Source organism: Quercus suber, unplaced genomic scaffold (assembly GCF_002906115.3).
Source record: "Quercus suber isolate HL8 unplaced genomic scaffold, Cork oak 2.0 scaffold_223, whole genome shotgun sequence".
Lineage (NCBI taxonomy): Eukaryota > Viridiplantae > Streptophyta > Magnoliopsida > Fagales > Fagaceae > Quercus > Quercus suber.
Window position 1 is genome coordinate 111,536 of NW_027069681.1, and position 19,076 is coordinate 130,611.

The following is a 19,076-nucleotide window of genomic DNA, read 5'->3' on the forward strand; positions in this document are numbered from 1 at the left end:
CACAACATAGCATACATCAGACTTCCAATTGCACTTGCATAGGGAACTCTTGCCATTTCTCTCTTTTCCTTTTTTGATTTAAGGCAATCTTCTAGGCTTAATGTATGTCCCTTCTCAATTGGAGTGTCTATGGGTCTGGAATTATGCATACAGAATCGCTTTAAGATTGTCTTTATGTAAAATTCTTGAGACAAACCAAGAAGCTTCTTTGAGCAATCCCTGAAGATCTTAACTCCAAGCACATAATTAGCCTCTCCCATGTCCTTCATTTCAAAAATAGAGGACAACCACCTTTTGGTGGTGACAATCATCCCCATATCATTTCCATCCAACAAAATATCGTCCACATACAAAGACAGGATAAGTAAACTCTTTCCTAATCATTTGACATACACACAATGGTCTTCTTCCATCATTTCGAAACCAATCGAAATAATATCCTTATGAAATTTGAAATACCATTGTCTAGACGCTTGCTTTAGGCCATAAATGGAATGCTTAAAGCGGCACACTTTGCGCCCTTATTCCTTGACCTCAAAGCCAATAGGTTGATCCATATAGATCTCCTCGTCTAGTTCTCCATTGAGAAATGCAGTCTTTACATCCATTTGGAAGAGTTCCAAATCCAAATGTGCAACAATAGCTAGAATAAGGCGAATAGAGACAAATCTCACCACTAGGGAGAAAATCTCATCATAGTCTATCCCTTCTCTTTAGGTATAGCCTTTCGCCATGAGACGAGCCTTATATTTGTCAATTGATCCATCTGCCTTGCGCTTTATTTTTAAAACCCACTTGTTTCCAATGGTCTTGCACCCAAGCGGAAGGTCAACCAACTCCCAAACTTGATTCTTTGACATAGAATCCATCTCATCCCTCATAGCAATTATCCATTCATGTGAAGCAAGTGAAGCTAATGCTTCCTCATAGGAAGCAGGCTTATCAAGGTCCAGTGAATCACATATAAAAGATTCCCCTTCAATCTCAAAATGACGACGGGGAATAGTTCCACGTTCACTTCTACGTACCTTGGATCCTTGTGTGCCACTATCTAGTGGTTTGCTCCCACTAGGAGCAAAATCACTCCCACTATCTTTGGCGATTTTAGGATGAAGTTGTGATTCTCCACCCTTACCCAAAGATGGTATGACACCTTTAAGTTCTTACAGCTCATAAAGCTGAAGATTTTGTTTTGCTTCACTGATGTTTGGAAAATCATCTTCAATGAAGTTGACATCACGAGACTCTATCTCAGTCATTCCACCATCAGAATGTTCACCATACATTACATACCCCTTTGAGTTTTCTGAATATCTTATAAAGATTTTCTTACTTGCTCTAGGGCCCAATTTCCCATACTTATAGGAAGTACTGTGAACAAAACCTGCACAACCCCAAGGTCATAAGTTCTTCAAATTGGGTTTTGCACTAGTCCATAACTCATATGGTGTTGTGGGAATTGACTTAGAAGGCACACGGTTAAGGATGTAGGCAGCAGTCAACAATGCATCCCCCCAAAACGAAATTGGTAAGTTAGCTTGCACCATCATCGATCTAACCATCTCTAATAGAGTACGGTTCCTTCTCTCTGCAACACCATTTTGTTGTGGAGTACCAGGAATTGTCAATTGCTTGCGTATCCCTTTTTCCTCACACAGTTCCTGAAACTGTTTAGACAAATATTCACAACCCCTATCAGTTCGAAAAACCTTTAGGTTCCTTTCTTTCTGATTCTCAACCTCTGCCATAAAGCGCTTAAAGTAATCTAATGCTTCAAAACGATGAGAGATCAGATAGACATAACTGAAACGTGAATAGTCATCTATAAATGTGAGAAAATAAGAGGCGTCATGGCGTGCCTTAACATTCATAGGTCCACATATGTCCGAATTGACTAATTCCAAAGGATGAGTTGCCCTTGGAGCCTTACCAAAAGGCTTTCTACAGGCCTTTCCAGCTAGACAAGATTCACACATAGGTAGACTTACATTAGTGATAGACCCCTATAGGCCTTCTCTAGCTAGTCTAGCCAATCAATCTTTTCCTATGTGTCCAAGTCTAGCATGCCACATTACAGAATCAGAAATATCATCATTATGAGCAATAAAAGAAAAGGAGGAATGATCTAAATCCAACATAAAGAAATTATTAGATAAATAACCATGTCCATACAAGGGTTTATTTAAATAAAAATCCAACTAAGGACCATCAAAACGGAAACTAAATCCAAGTCTAAGCATAGTAAGTACTGAAAATAGATTACATTGGACACCAGGTGCATGAAGCACATCATGAAGAAGTAACGTACGTCCCAGACGCAATTTGATTTGGTAGGTTCCAACTCCTATGACTTCTTCTTGAGTTTCGTTACCCAAAGTAACGTACTGCGTGTCTGTTGGTATCTTTTTGTAATCCACACACCCAACTCTATCTCTGGCTATATGTTTGGTTGCTCCTGAATCTACAATCCACTCAAGAATAGTATGAGCAACAAAAACATGTATACAAACATAAGTAATAGCAGAGTTGTTAAGAATGGATACCTTCTTCGGCTTAGTGAACTCACGAGCGAAGTGACCCTTCTTACCACAATTGTAGCACTTGATCTTTGCCTTGTCCTTCTTAGCACATTTGCCCTTTTAGCGCTTTGCTATCTTGCCTTCTTTAGGCCCAAGGTTACCAGCTCCTTTGGCATTCCTCCCTTGTCCTTTGCTTTTAGGCCTGAATGCCTTCCACTGCCCAGATTGGGCGACAAGGAGGGTGTTTTGGTGTGCTCCCATGCGCTCTACCTCAAGCTCGAGATGACGAGAAATATCAGCAAAAGTCTTGATATTCTCACTACGTGTCAAAACAAGCTTCATTTGCCCCCAAGTAGGTTCAGGCAATGAATGTATCACAGCTGTGACCTGTTGTTCATCAGAGAGATTGTTGCCAGCAACCTTTAGGTTATGGATCAATGCAGACATTGTCCTTAGATGTTCAGCTATGCTATGCTTTGAATCCATAATATATTGCTCAAACTTCAAAGTAAGAGCTCGCAACCTAGTTGCTGAAGTCCCTCTATAGGCAATCTTAAGCTGGTTCCACATCTCTTGGGCATTTGGGTAGTTCTCAAACTCCCCAATAAGATCATTGTGCATGCTACTCAGCATAGTGAAGCGTGCACAACGATCTTTCTTAACCCAAGACTCATAGGCCTCTAAGTCACGGTGATATTGGGCAGTATTCCCATTTTCAGGTTGCATCATCACATTGGTTAGGGTTTCAAGGACCTCTTGTTCATTAAGCAGATATTGAATTTTTCTATGCCACATATCATAGTTGGTTCCATCTAGTTTCTCTCCCTTAGTTAGATCAGCAATTACATTCTTAGTGGCCATGTTCACTACATTCATTACACAAGTTGACATTAGCACATACATTTTTAAATTTTATTTCCAAACAAATCCAACTAGACCATGATATTCCTTTCTACATAGTAAGATCAAAAATTTCGCTAAGCTCATAATGATCTCTCACTATGTAAATTGGAATAACACATCTAATTGATTTTTAAATAAAATTTTGTGAAGAATAAAACATCACATCATCCACATATTAAATCATACATATAACATGTGTCCATACATCTTTGTGCACAACACATTGTGCATAGGCTCCACTATAAGCCCTATTGGTAATTTCATACTACATGCTAAGACAAAATTTGAAAATTATAGGTAACCATGAAACACATCCCCTTACATGGCTTCCAAAATTAAATTACATAGCCTTAAATTACACTGCCAAAAACAATGGCCCAAAAAATTGCCAAAAAACATTGGCCCAAAAAAAAAAATACATATTCAAGTACCCTACTACAAAGATTCTATTTGTAATTAAAAAATTGGGATGCCACGTTTCCAAATAATTTCAAAATTGTCTTATCCATCCACAATAACAATAAATAAAAATATACATGTCGCATAAATTACCAATATAATCTCTAACTATAGAGAAGAGCCACAAAGTCTCATAAACTCTTTGGACATATATTCATCACATAATGCATTCATATAATATCAATTCAATCATATCACAATATGTTAAAAAGACATCATAAATTAATTAAAAGATTAAAAACATGCATAATTATACAGAAAATTAGAAAATTAATTTCACAATTTTCTCATGTTATCACAATTATATTTTAACATCACAATAAAAGAAAAATGCCACTACAACTACACATATGTCACATTAGAAAAAATGTGGTCTAAACAAAATTAAGAATATATATAGTTTTACTATAAATTAAAAATAAAAAAGCCCACTATACGAGTTATGATTAATTGTGCAAGTAATATATTAAGTTTTCATATAACTCAATTCCTTTGTAACTATGTTACAAACTCACACAGTATTTGTAGACAATATTACAAACCCACACAGCCACTTACGTGTGGCTTATCACTTGCACAGTTTCCTTGTTCAAGGAAACAGCAACAATTTGTGATACCCAACGTGATCTTCACAATATCCTTGTTAAAAGAAACAAGGATAATCAGTTGGTACACGCACACGCAGGTGGGGCTAACATCAACGTGGAGCTCTACACATTACACAATATCCTTATCAAAAGTGTAACTAATACACTAAACGTGGGGCTCTTTTATTTTATTATAATTTTTTTTTATTAGATAACCACCCAAACAATTAGTAGTTAGTGGCTAGTGAAGCCCGCACGGTACACTATTACAAAACAATTTTCCTTTTATTGTTCATCGTCTTCCACTTTAGACATCAAATTTTCAGATTTTATCAAATACAACCATAATCTTTAAAAGACCATAACTTTCTCATTTAAAGTCTAAATTAAGCATGTAAACTGTCATTTTAAAGCTTATGGAATGTACTTTCAAACCATTAAAAATTTTTGACATTAAATAAGATTTAATGGGTCAAAATAAGCCTGTAAATTTCGGATTACATGTAAACAATCAAAAAATTACAGCTTTTTATTTCTCTCTCTACATGCCATAACATGCCTAAAAAATTACAGATCTAAAAAATTAAAAAAATTACTTAAACTTTTAATTTTAGCATGCATATAGAATTATATATTTTAGAGATCATGACATCATTCAAGAGTGAAAACAAGCATAAAACGGCTCTGATACTAATGTTGAAAAAATATATACTTTACTAGAGGTCATATAGACACATACATTTGGTGGGACAGATCACCAAATTGCCGGATCTTGTTCTTTGCTTGCTTTACGAACTCCTCACAATCTCCTTTGTAGAACACCTCCAAATCGCAGGAGAGGCTACTAGAGTCTCTCCTAATTTCCTCGCTCCAAATTCTAGGGAACAGTAAATGGTGTCCCAGAGAGATGGCTTATTTTGAGAGAGCACTCAGAACTATACGTATGTTCACTCACTGTGTCTAACCTCTATCTAACTGATGTAGGAGTATTTAAATACTAGTAGAGATTCACTTACTTTCAGATATATGTGATCCCTAAAAGATCTCATCTTTTAAGTTTCAAATTGAACATACATATAGTTCTGAGTTCTCTCTCAAAATAAGTCATCTCTCTAGGACACCATTTACTGTTCCCTAGAATTTGGAGCGTGAAAATTAGGAGAGACTCTAGTAGCCTTTCCTGCAACTTGGAGGTGTTCTACAAAGAAGATCGTGAGGAGTTTGTAAAGCAAGCAAAGAACAAAATCCGGCAATTTGGTGATCTGTCCCACCAAAGGTATGTGTCTATATGACCTCTATCTGACTGATGTAGAAGTATTTAAATACTAGTAGAGATTCACTTACTATCAGATATATGTGATCTCTAAAAGATCTCATCTTTTAAGTTTCAAATTACTCCACCACTGATATTGATAACCCATATCAATATCTATTAAGTTTAAATTACCCCACTACTGATATTGATAACTCATACCAATATCAATTAGTTTAAATTTAAACTTACTTATCAGATAACTCATGTGGACAATCCATGGGCCATGGCTTATGGGTTGGATCAAAACCAACCCAATTTCTAACAAGAGACACCCTACACAGTGAGAGAGAAAGAGAGAGAGAGTGTGAGTGAGTGAGCGAAAGCGAGAGAGAGAGAGAGAGTAAAAGTCAGAGAGAGAGATGGAGAGTGAGGTCAGAGAGAGAGATGGAGAGTGAGGGATCAAGTGCTGGAGGTTGCAGCGCTGGATCGATCGTTTGGGCTCGGAAGAGAAACGAGCGTTTGGTACATCTCTCTCTCTCTCATGCGTATCAGCCTCTATCCCTAAATCAAAATCCCTACAACCCTAAATCCTCAAATCAAAATCATATTTGGTAGTTTTGATTGTGTGTATGCTGCTATGAGGTTGTTGTAGCTTAGTCATGGTCCTTATGGAAGTGTTGTGAATGATACTAGGAAAGAGAATTGATGAGGTGAAAAAAGGGTGTGGGAATCGTGAACTGCTCTAAAATAAAAAGTAGTTGGAATCTAATAGAGAACGATTTTAGTTTTTGTGATGAGAAAGGGCTTGGGTTAAGGGGTGAGCCTAGTGGCAATCAAATAAAGAAAGGAAAAAAAAAGTAAGTAATCAATTAACACACAATGGTGGAGCAGTTGGTAGGGGCTAATACATAGCACAAGAGAGAGCTGGAAAAAAAAAAAAAAAGTTTTGTTTTCCTACTTAAGTAATACATATGTGCAAATCACGTGTTTTATATTTCTATCCAATTTAACAATAAAACTAACGACGGAGGTGTAAAGTGTAACAATAGTCATAGTTTAAGGTGCAAACTGTGCATTCACATAATTTAGAGTGCAAAGTGTAAATTATGGCATAGTTTAAGATGATAAAGTATAATTTTCTCAAAAATTTATGTGCAAAGTGGGCACATCATGCTTATTTTGAACTATTTACCCTGGGTTTCACATGATTCTTTCTACTTATGTGAACTTAGTTTTTGGCCTTCTTACCCTTGTTTAACTCAAATTAAGTGTCATTAGAAAGCTTATTGTACCCATTTTCTAGCTCCTCATACCATATCACCCCATTTTGACCCCCTGAATTTTTCAAAATTCTCTAATATTTAACATTTTTTTTAAAAAATATTTTGTAACTACATCCAAGCTAACCTTATTAAATAATCAAAATAGCTACCTAATATAAATTGTTTTTTGATAACCCCAATATTAAATTATTGGAAACACATAATAGAGAAAAAATGAAGTATACATTTCTATTATTGACCACCATTCGCCAATAATGCAATAACCAATATAAAATATTTATCTTATTATTATTTGTTGTTTGCTCATTTTAATTATCGTTACTTTGGAAGAATATGCACTCTACAACAAAAGATTAATTTGTATGTGTGTGTGTTTTCTTCAATTTAAGATGAAGCATACACTTCTTAAATTTTATCTTTTTTAACAAAAAGCACAGCGAAAATAGTCTCAATTAATTAATTTTTTAAAATGAAAAAATATATATAAAAACAAGTATATTAAGTAATTAGAAATAAATATTTTGAATAATTTTAAAACATTTAAATACTTAATTTCTCAATTTAACTAGTTTAGTAAATTGAAATTGCAAACCTTATTTCACTATTACTGCCACATTGTGTAGGAAAATATATAAGTTTATATTTCAAGAATTATCCATCAATAATATATTAATATGAAAAAAAAAAAGTATAAATATACGTGTTACTTAAAACATATGTTAACTATAGTGCACTTATTCATCACTCTTAGAACATATTTTTGCACACATATATGGTAACATGCAAAACTTCTAGGGAGGTTTGGGTAGCTCTAAAATGCATATTCACTTCACAATCCAAGACTCGAAGAATGAAGTTTCATTATTAACTTCCACCTTGAAAAAAAGGTAACTAATCTATTGCTGATTATTTCATAAACCCACTAGTCTTGTGGACACATTGGCTGTTTTTGATCAGCCACTTAATGATTTTGAACTCATATCTTTTTTCTTGGCCACCTTTGGGTCAAACCATGACTCCTACATCCCTTCAGTTACTACCATATTTGATTCTCTCTCATTTAAGGATTTTTATGACTATTTTTTAGTTTATGAGTTTTGCTTTGAGCAAACTTAAATTTTCCATTAATCTTTCTCTTGTATGTACAAACATTGCTACCAAAGGAATCTTTTTTAATAGTATTTATGGTGGTCACAATCAAAATTTATAGTGTACAACCCAATCAGGTACTTCTATTTTTTTTTTTTTCTTAAGAGTTTCAATTTATAGTGTCCACTCTTAATGATAGCTCTTTTATCATCAAACCAAGACACCAATAGATTTTTGGTGTAGGTAAAGATTGAATTATATGTTTCTTATTTAACCATTAGAAACTTTACCAGTTGAGTTAATTGGAATAAAAACGATACCTTTAGTTGTCAATAAATGTCTAGCCAATAAAATAAAACAATTTTGGATGGATGTCATCAACATCTCAAATTGGGCAGCAAACTGGGTTGTCGTCATCATCTTGTTTTGATTGCCTTAATTTTTTTTATTAATAAACATTTTTAATTTTTTTTGTAACTGCATCCGTGCTAAGTTTATTAGAAAATTAAAATTGTAAACCTTTACAAACACATAATATAGGGAAAAAAAAAAGTATACATTTTAATAATTGCCCACCAATAATATTAAGGAGTGTTTTTTTTTTTTTTTTTTTTTTTTTTTTTTTTTTTTTTTTTTACTACTTAAAAAATTCGGAAAAAAAATAAAATAAAATTTCTCATGTAAAAATTCTATCAAATTAATAAAAAATTTGAAAAAAAAAAAAAAAAGAGATGTCAACTGTATATAATTCAAATATGCGACTTATTTTATATATATATATATATATAAAAGTGATTGAAGCATACATACTTTCAAAATAAACCTTTTCTAAAAATCCAAATACCAATGTTTATATCTGATAAACTGTTTCCCAAAAATAAATAAATTTACAAAAACAAACAAATTTTTCTTTGAACAATTTTCCAAAAATCCATGGTATTTTCCTTTGAATTTTTTCCCAAAAATCATGGGATTTTCCTTACACATTTTTCATAAGCCCATGGAATTTTTCCGTGAAAAGCACTTTTCTAAAAGTTCATGAGATTTTTCTCGTAAAAACCTTTTCCAAGACTTTTATCTCATAAGAAAGCATTTACAAAAATCAATGGAACTTTTTTGTCCTTTTAAAATAAAATTACTTTTCAAAATCCTTTGAACTTTTCACCTTTTGAAATAAATATTCCTTCTTCAAATAAACTACTCTTTCTCCAAAATTTACATTTCCAAAGGGATTTTCTAAAAAATGGTTCTTAGTTCATGGCTTAAACAAAGCGGGCTCATGGGCCAAATTTAACCTTTGTTTTTCTTTTTTTTTTTTCTTTTTTTTTTTTTTTGTCCTTTTTGCATGAGAAATTACATTGGAAATTTCATTGTAAAACTAAGCTTGCAATTCTTTCTAAATAAGAAAGGTGAGCCGTATTTAATTCAAAATTGCAACTTATTTTTCAAACAAATATGTGATTGGAGCATGTGTAATTTCAAAATAGTTCAACAACAAACCTTTTCCAAAAATCCAAATGCCAAATGTTTAAGTTACCTTTCAAATAGTGAGTTAGAGGATTGTATTCAAAATACGGTACTATCAAAAGATGGGCATTGTGGGTGTGACTAATACCATATCCACATGTAACTGAGCTTTCAAGTCTTATCTTTGGTTGAAGACATCTTTTTATTTTCCATTTTAGCTTATAAGCTCTGAGGACTTTCTTAGCTAAATTTGGGGAAAAAAAAAAACAACATTAAACTAGAGGTCACCAATCACAACTTAGAAAACCAATTGGCATGGTTGGTGGTAACCCCCTGAAATGAATAAGAAATTAAAAGCACATTCATGCACACACATCACCTTAGTGTCACACACAAGTCATCATATACATGTCACTATAAGACTTCAAACTGTGGATGTCAGTGTTGAAATTCGATTTCAATGTGATGTATAAATATTCAGTTACTATATGGTTCAAATTTGTATTCTTTGATCATTTTGAATTTAACAAAAACCAATATAAGTTGTACTTATACTTGAGGTTTACCTATAATTACCAAAAAATCATTATATGAGAATTGTAAATGAAATTTTGACTATCAAAATGTTACAACACAACTTATTCAAACTTTTTTAAAAACCCACTTAATATTCAGATGACTTGAGTGGCATTTAATTATCTTACATATTAGTATGAAATATATATATATATATATATATATAAAATTTTGTGAATTTTGTTCATGCATAATGTACGCATATCCACAAGAGTATGAAGAAATATATATGCTACTAAATTTAACTCTAAAGTTAAAAAATTAAAATTAAAAAAAAATCTTAACTCTACCACTAGTTTTTATATCACATTTATTTAATCTCAAGCGATCATCTATTATTATAACATATATATCTATTAATTAGTGCAATATTCAATGCTTTAAAAAAAAAAATACTATAGTATTTCATATTAACAGTTTATATATATATATATATAGATAGTTTCATATTAACAGTTAAACTTCTTTTTTTTTTTTTTTTTTTGAGAAACTATAAACTGTTAAACTTAGGTAGGCATTGTACATATAATAAAAAGAAAAAGTGTGCGGCATAGAATTAGTAATTTTATTATAGTTGTAGATGACTAAATCACCACGAGAAGTCTATATATAGATTATTTTTATTATAAGATATATAGATTAATTAATTAACTAATAAATGAAATCGACATTACTATATTTTAATTATTTTAAAAAAAAAAGGATTATAAAAACCCAAGCCGCACTAACCCAATCATACAATGGACCTAAATGTGCAAACAATTCGGCCCAAGCCTACACCAAATCCTTAATATTATTCATTCTCAANAAAAAACATACTTCGTATGCTTTTCGTTATACTTATTTAATGGTACCTTGTTTGCCACAATGCTCAACCGTTAAGAACTAAACTAGTCTATTACCAAGTTTATAACTAGCCAAAATGAAATATAAAAATATTTATGAGTGATATATTCATGTAAGATTCGCTATATATTGTTTATTTGTTGATTTTTTTTTTTTTTTAAGAATAAGTCACATTTTTTTAAAATCAAAATTTCACTTATGAATGAAAGGATTTGAATAGTTAGATAGCTATACACAAAGTATAACTTATGTAAATTTATATTATTATTAAGTATACACTATTTGATTGCTTATACACAATTATGAAGGTGAATAAATTATTACATAAATAATGTGAGGTCCTATTAGGTTTTTTAATTAATTAATTTATTTTTTATCTCATATTTGAAAGTTAACAAATAATTTCCCCCGTCTTCCTTAACTTCTTTATGTTGCTTATACTGGCACTGGTTTGATGCAAATGAGGTGTTTATGAATATATCTTATGACAAGCTTCAATTTGACAGGTTTGGAGCACAAAAATTCCATTCAAACAAGGAGAACACACAGAGATACAAAAAAGGTAAAATTTCAAACAGAAACTCGAGTTTGGTGCCACATTTTTGGGCTTGTAAAAAAATTATATGAGGAGCTAGACAATGGGCATCATTAGTTTTCTAATGACACTTCATTTGAGTTAAATGGAGATCCAAAGGGTCAAAATGTAAGTTTACATAAATGAAAAGAATCATTCAAAACCCATAGAAAATGGCTTAAGATAAGTTTGAGATGCCCACTTTGCACACAAATTTGTCACAAATTATCCATTGGTAATCTAAAAAGTTGGGACTTAGTAAACTAGGCATGTTTCTCTATGCTGTGAAACAAAATGTTTTGTTGGATGTTCTCCAAAAAATCAACACTGAAAACTTTCCATTTGAATCACCCCATTTCTCAATTGAATAACTTCTTTTATCATAGCACAAAATGACCCAAAGTTGGTACCTTTAGAAAGTATGCTACACAAACTTTCCATTTGAATCACCCCATTTCTCAATTGAATAAATTTTTTATCACAGCACAAAATGACCCAAGTTGGTACCTTTAGAAACTATGTTACATAATCTTTTCAATGGTATCAAGAACAAGCAAGCATGGTTTTCAAACTCGGATTGGACCAGTCGGTCCGACCAGGTTAACCGTGAATCGGTCATAAAACCAATTAATGAAGAAAATATGGATAGTCCATATGAAAGTGATGGTTAATCATTTACAATCTGTCACGTCAGAGTTGTACAAAAAAATTGTGAAATAATTTGTGATCTTACAACTATTCCATCTTTTTTGCTTTTGGCAAGCTTTCATTAGTTATCATTTTAGTCCATTATTGACCTCATTTTTAACTACTATTAACATTTTACGATATCTATCAAATTATTTGGGTCTCAATATTTTTATATAAAAAATAATACTACACCAAAATACACAACAACATCGGCCGTATTTTCCACCACTCACAACATAGCTAGTACTCTCCCCCGCTCTTCTGGTCTCACAGTCAAATCTCTTCGTAAAGTGAGTCGTTGAAGTGATAATGTAAAATATATAAAGTGGTTTTTTGTGATGGAAGATGTATGTAGTTGAGACTTGAGTCAGATTCAAATGTGTAGCATTCTCATTGGCTTAGGTATTGAATTCTCTATTGCATTATGGCGGATTGTTGAATTTGCTTTATGGATTTTTTCCTTTACACTAGAAGATTTTTCACTTAATTTTGTGTGTTCTTGTGTAATCGATTTTCTTGGTGCTTGCATGAATTTTGTTAATTTGCTTTAAATTTTCTTTACACATCGATGGAGATTTATCCCAACAAATTTATGGCAGGTGTTTCTTTGTGAAGTGACTCAAAACTTTTATAATTTTAATCAGGCTGCATAAACAAAACCCAGAATACTTGGTATCCAAGCTCCTATGTTGCAGCCCTCAAGCCATAAAAAGGTTTAGTCATTGACGATGTTGTTTTCATTTTTACAGGGTTGCCCTCAAACCATGGTTTCTCCAAAAGCGATGCTAAGATCATTGATAACATTTTTCTCAGCTGCTTTTGTGATTCTAGGAAATGAATTCGTACCTCCTGCAGTCCGCTCTCTCTCTCCATTGTTGTACATTATTTCTTTACGCCTCAATTCACTCTCATCATTGAAGAGAATGCTGGTCTCTATTACAATCAAGTCTATGCAGCTGCTACAATCTACCTACGTACCAAGATTAGTTATTCATCAAAATCAAAACGTATCAAAGTAAGCAAAATCAGTAGGCAAGAGAAAGTATCCATTGATATTGTAGCGGGTGAAGTGGTTATTGATCACTTTGAGGACATTGAGCTCAAGTGCAGTTAAATGAAGAAAAAGAAGAGAAGAAAGATGCTAAACCACGTAATTATTTTACGCTTGCCTTTGATAAGAGATACGAAAAGGATGTGCTAGAGAATTATTTACCTCATGTAATAACTTGCTTTGAGGATATACAAAAAGAAGAAATAGAAAAGATGCGTATGATAAGGCTTTATAGCCGTGATTATGGCCGTGGTGGACCTAGTGAATGGGCTTCTATTAATCTAGAACATCCAGCTACATTTGACAAGTTGGCAATGGACCCAGAGCAGAAGAGGAGCCTCAAAGAGGATCTTGACAGGTTTGTTGAAAGAAAGGAATTGTATAAGAAAGTTGGCAAGGTATGGAAGCGAGGGTATTTGCTTTATGGCCCTCCGGGTACCGGTAAATCAAGCTTGATTGCTGCCATAGCTAATTACCTTAAGTTTAATATCTATGATTTGAATCTTTCCGGCGGAAGGTATTCAGATTCAGAGTTGAGAAAGACATTGCTTTCAACATCTAATCGTTCAATACTGGTAATTGAGGATATAGATTGCGGCGCAGATTTGGAAGATCGAGAGCAAGAAAATGACTCAAATACTATTAAGGTTACCATTCTTTATCCTATTGAAATGTACAATAAATTTTACAATAAATTTCAAATATAACTCTCTTTAGGAAAAAGTGTTATAATTGAAATTTCTTGTAATCATTTGACTTATTTTATTTTATTTTTAATTACTACAAATATGAGTAACACTTTCCTTATGACAAATCTCTATCTAGTTATATAATTGATTGCCGGCCATTTTACTTTGTTGATTTAGGTGTCACAGAATCAGTTTATGACATAATTCATTTTTCAATGACTCAAGTATGTGGGCTGGTTTTTGTTAGATTTGGCTATAATTTGTATGAGATATTTAGCTCAATAAGTCTAATAAATTTCTAGCCTGTTGGAAAATTTTCCTGCCATTGGATAGCACTGTGTTAGTTTTGAATCCGAGAATTAGTATTTTTTTCAAATAAAAAGAAATAGGAATAAGGTTACCTACTTATCATCTCTTTAAATCCCATGGAAAGTAGGGTATGTACAACTTTTACTAAATTACATATGCTATGAACTATGTTAACAACTAATACCACTGTCACACTAGCTAATGCAAATGACATAATCTTATGATTTCATCTAACAATATTTACTTTCATGTTATTATTATTTTTTAGTTCACACTATCGGGCTTATTGAACATCATAGATGGATTATGGTCAAGCTGTGGAGATGAGCGAATTATTGTGTTTACGACCAATCATAAGGAGAAGCTTGATCCAGCTTGTTGCGCCCAGGCCGCATGGACGTGCACGTGCACATGTCGTATTGCACCATCGATGGATTCAAGGTGTTGGCTTCTAATTATCTTAATATCAAAGGTGACCACGAACTCTATAGAGAGATGAAGGATAATTGTTGAAGAATGTAGAGGCTACCCCAGCTGAAATTGCAGAGGAACTTATGAAGAGAGATAATCTCGATGTTTCTCTTTTAGTCTTAGAGGAATTGTCGAGTTTCTCGAGGAAAAAGCTTGAGAATGCGTATCAAAAAAAAAAAGAAAAAATGCTTGAGAATGCAATAAGCATGTGATGGGTTTGTGGATATCATGTATGGGTGGGTATGGCTATGTATGAATTATTATGCTTCTCTTTATACATATGTCGTTAATCGCTCTCTGTTAGCTACTATTGTAAGTTTGTAACCCGTGACTCTATGTAGTCTCTTTTCATTTGCTAATAAATTGACCTTTGGTCTGGTTCCTTAAAATAAATAAATAAAATAAAAATAAAAATCTCTTTGAGATGAATATATACATGTATGTTCAAAATTGGATGAATATGCTTAAGAGCGTATGATGAACATGCATGATATATTGGATGGGTATGTTTGGATGTCGAGATTTATTATATCTGATACATTTGAACTTAATTTTAATTCACTACCATTAATTATTTACTTAGCATGAGTTTATTTTCTTTTTGATTTTCACCATGTACGTATGGGTTTACTTTACATGCTAACTTCTCAGGTTATAGTGTTTTCCATTACAAAAGAACAAAGCTTGATTTGAAAGCATTTCCAAAATAATTTACGTTTCAAGTTATCCAAGCTTTCAAACTTGCTTTATGAAAATACTCTCACAGGCCGCTCCACATGCAAGCCAGGATGGTCCACCCTAACTTTTACTTGACTTGCAAAAAAAGTATATATACACTTATTAAGAAATATTATACGTTAAACTAATCTATTGTGACCACTTTAATGAAAATGTTGAACACCTAGATTTGAGAATTACAAAAATTTGAGTTCAACAAAAATAAGAGTAATGTTACATTCAACATTTTTACAATAATTTCACAATAAATTCAATGTAATAAGCTGTTACTAATTCTAATTCGACCAAATGCGATATTACTTTTTTACCCACTAATAACTGTTTTTTGCATAAGATTATTGTAAAAATATTGTGGACATAGCATTCTTTCAAAATTAATTATGCCCCCAAACATAATCCTTAATCCCTTTTATAAATTTTTTTTAAAAAAAATCTTAAATAAAAAAATAAATACTAGCCCAAATAACACAAACATAAACCAAAAAATAAAACAAGACCAAACAACAAGCAAACAAATTATTCAATAAAAAGCCTATTATTAAACAAAAAGATAAAAATCACTAATCATAAAATTTGTAGATCGTTCACCTATTCAATAAAAATAATGAAAAGCATACGAAGTATGTTTTTTTTTTTTTTTTTTTTTTTTTGATGGGCATACGAAGTATGTTTTGTTTTTTGTTTTTAGAGAAAGAATCAAACTAAGTAGAATCTTAGCCGTCACTTTTGGGTGTGAATATTTTTAATTAAACTACGTTCTTTCCACCTAAGAGCATTCGCATCAGTATTTGTATTTTACACATTTATTTTTACACTAAAAACCTACTTTTTCTATTTTACACTGCCACTTTTACAAAACACCCACATCAGCTCATTTATTTTACAAGTTATTTCAATAAAATATTCATTCCTCTCTTTTTTTATTATTTTCCTCAACTCACTTTTAATATACGCGCGTTATCTCTCTCTCTCTTTTCATTTTTGCTGAACAGCTCTCTCTCTCTCTCTCTCTCTCTCTCTCTCTTCTACCTTCTCTCTTCTGCCTTCTCTCATTATTTCTTAAAAACAAAAACCCAACGACCCACGAAGAAAACCCAGCGACCCACGAAGAAGTTCACGGCGACCCACAAACTGAGCTCTGACGACCCACGAACTGAGCTTCACGGCGACCCACGAACCGAGCTCCGACGACCCACGAACTGAGTTTCACGGCGACCTAAATCGTGTCTCACCCGCCGATCCATAAACCAAGCCCCGGCGACCAACGAACCAAGCTCCAAAGACCCAAAACCAAGGTTCGGCGACCCAGAACCAAGCTCCAGCAACCCAGATCGTGTCTTCACCGGCCGATCCACGAACCAAGCACCACAAGCACCAATCTATCTCTCCGTTGGTTTGTCTGTGTGGGTTTGTTTGTGCGTGGGTCTGTTTTTGTAGATGTGTTTGTGTGTGGGTGTGTTTGTGTGCATCTGAGAAAAAGAAAATGTGTTTCTGAGGTAGTTGTGCATCGGAGAAGAGAGAGAAAATTTGGGGCGAATGAAAATTATTAAAATAATAAATACACAAGCTACAGTATCCGTGTATATTTACACAGGTACTGTAGCTCGTGAAAATATATACATGATTTTGCTCGTTTTTATACCCACTGATGTGGATTTTTTTTGCTCAAAATGTATAAAATTTACACTATAAATCTATTTTAGACATCTTTAACTGAGCTGATGCGAATGCTCTATCGTGGAGTAAAAAATTTAGTTATTCAACACTACAAAATCCCTTTTTTATCTATTTTGCCTCTTTCACTTTACAGTCTACCATACGTCTCTTCACTTTACAATATAACAATCATAAATGAATCTAACTATTTGATTAAAATAATACAAATAACAGAATAATAATAAAAACATCCACCACAAACTTCAGTAACCAATTACAACCACCTCCACCATCGGTCACAACCACACCTACAACCCCCACCACCAGCAGTTCAAAGCAGAAAAAAAAATAATAATAATAAAAAAGTAACCAAGCAGCCCGATCTACCCACACAACCACAACCACCACCACAACAGCCCACAGCCCACAGCAAAAAAAAAAACAAGCAAGGCACCCAGCCACCAAACTATAACCACACCACAGAACACTATAGCCCACAGCCCACACCACACCACAACCAACGAACCAACCACACCACAACCCACCGACGCTGACAAACCCTTCCGACGTTGACGATCCAACCACACCACAGCCCACCGATGCCGACGAACCCAGCCAGCCACCCACCCTCAAGACCAATCTACCCACCACCACGATCCCACCCACAAGAGGGAGATGAGGGAGGCGCTAGAGAGAAACAAAAATGAGAAGGAAAAAAAAAAAGAAGAAAGGAGAGAAGTTGGAGAGAGACAGAGAAAGAAAGAAAAAGAGAAAATATGTTTTTAACGAGAGAAGAGAGAGAAAAGAATAAACAATGATGGACCGATGGTTGTGCACAACTCCAAATATTTTAATGGAAAGTTTAATAAAATATTATTTTTTTTATTTAGTGTCTTGCTACAGTACATAAATTACTGTGCATTATAGAGGAAGAGGTAAAATTTTTAAGTTCAGCCCCACCATTGTAGCCCACGTTAGAATACGTTAGAATTGGTGGTGCTAAAAATAGCTATTTAGCTATTTCCCACCGCCAATGATAGCATGTTTTCCATCAAAACACGTGAACAAATCACTTTTATTGAAAACTGGACTTTTTAAATTACAAGACCTTAGAGCATTCACAGCAGTACAGGTATATTGCTATAATGCTAAAATTTAGCTCCAAAGACCCAAAAAGTAAGCTCCAGCAGTGGAGCTATCCTTATTTTTTTTAGCTGATTTGCTACAGTACACATCTATAAATAGATGTGTACTGTTCATGAAAGCTAAAAAAAACAATAATATTTTAATAAATTTCTCTCTCTTCTTTCATTTAAAAAATATTTTCTCTTTCTTTCTTTTTCACTGTTTCTCTCTCCGGCTTCTCTTCTTTCTTCATTTTTCCTTCTCATTTTTTTTTTCTCTCCCTCATCTACTCTCTCGACTGTTCTAGGTTCATCTTCATCGCCCAGTCCTTCATTGCCGATCTTTATCACCGATCTTCATCGCCGATCCTTCATCGCCTAGTCCTTCATCACCAATCTTCATCGCGGCCCCTTCATCGTTGATCTTCATCGCCCAGTCCTTCATCGCCGATCTTCATCGCCGTCCCTTCATCACTGATCTTCATCACCCAGTCCTTCATCGCCGATCCTTCATCACCGTCCCATCTCTGGCTTTCGTGATGGCAGTTGTGTGGGTAGATCGGCGTCAATAGGTGGTTGGGTTCATCGGTGCGTGGCTGGGTTGTGGGCGCCAATCAGCACTTTTTTTTTTTTTCCTGCTGTGGGTTGTGGTGTGGTGGTGGTTGTGGTTGTGGGTGTGGTGGTGGTGTGGTAGGTGGTTGGTTGATTTTTTTTTTCTTTTGTTGTGGGCTATGGTGGTGGTGGTGGTGGTTGTAGTTGTGGTTGTGTGTGTGGCTGTGATGTGTGGACT

At 33.7% G+C, this 19,076-nt stretch overlaps 1 pseudogene; it reads left to right on the forward strand.

Moving 5' to 3' along the window:
- The first annotated feature begins 13,086 nt into the window (after positions 1 to 13,086).
- Positions 13,087 to 15,155, forward strand: LOC111990502 (AAA-ATPase At2g18193-like; annotated as a pseudogene).
- Positions 15,156 to 19,076: the final 3,921 nt, after the last annotated feature.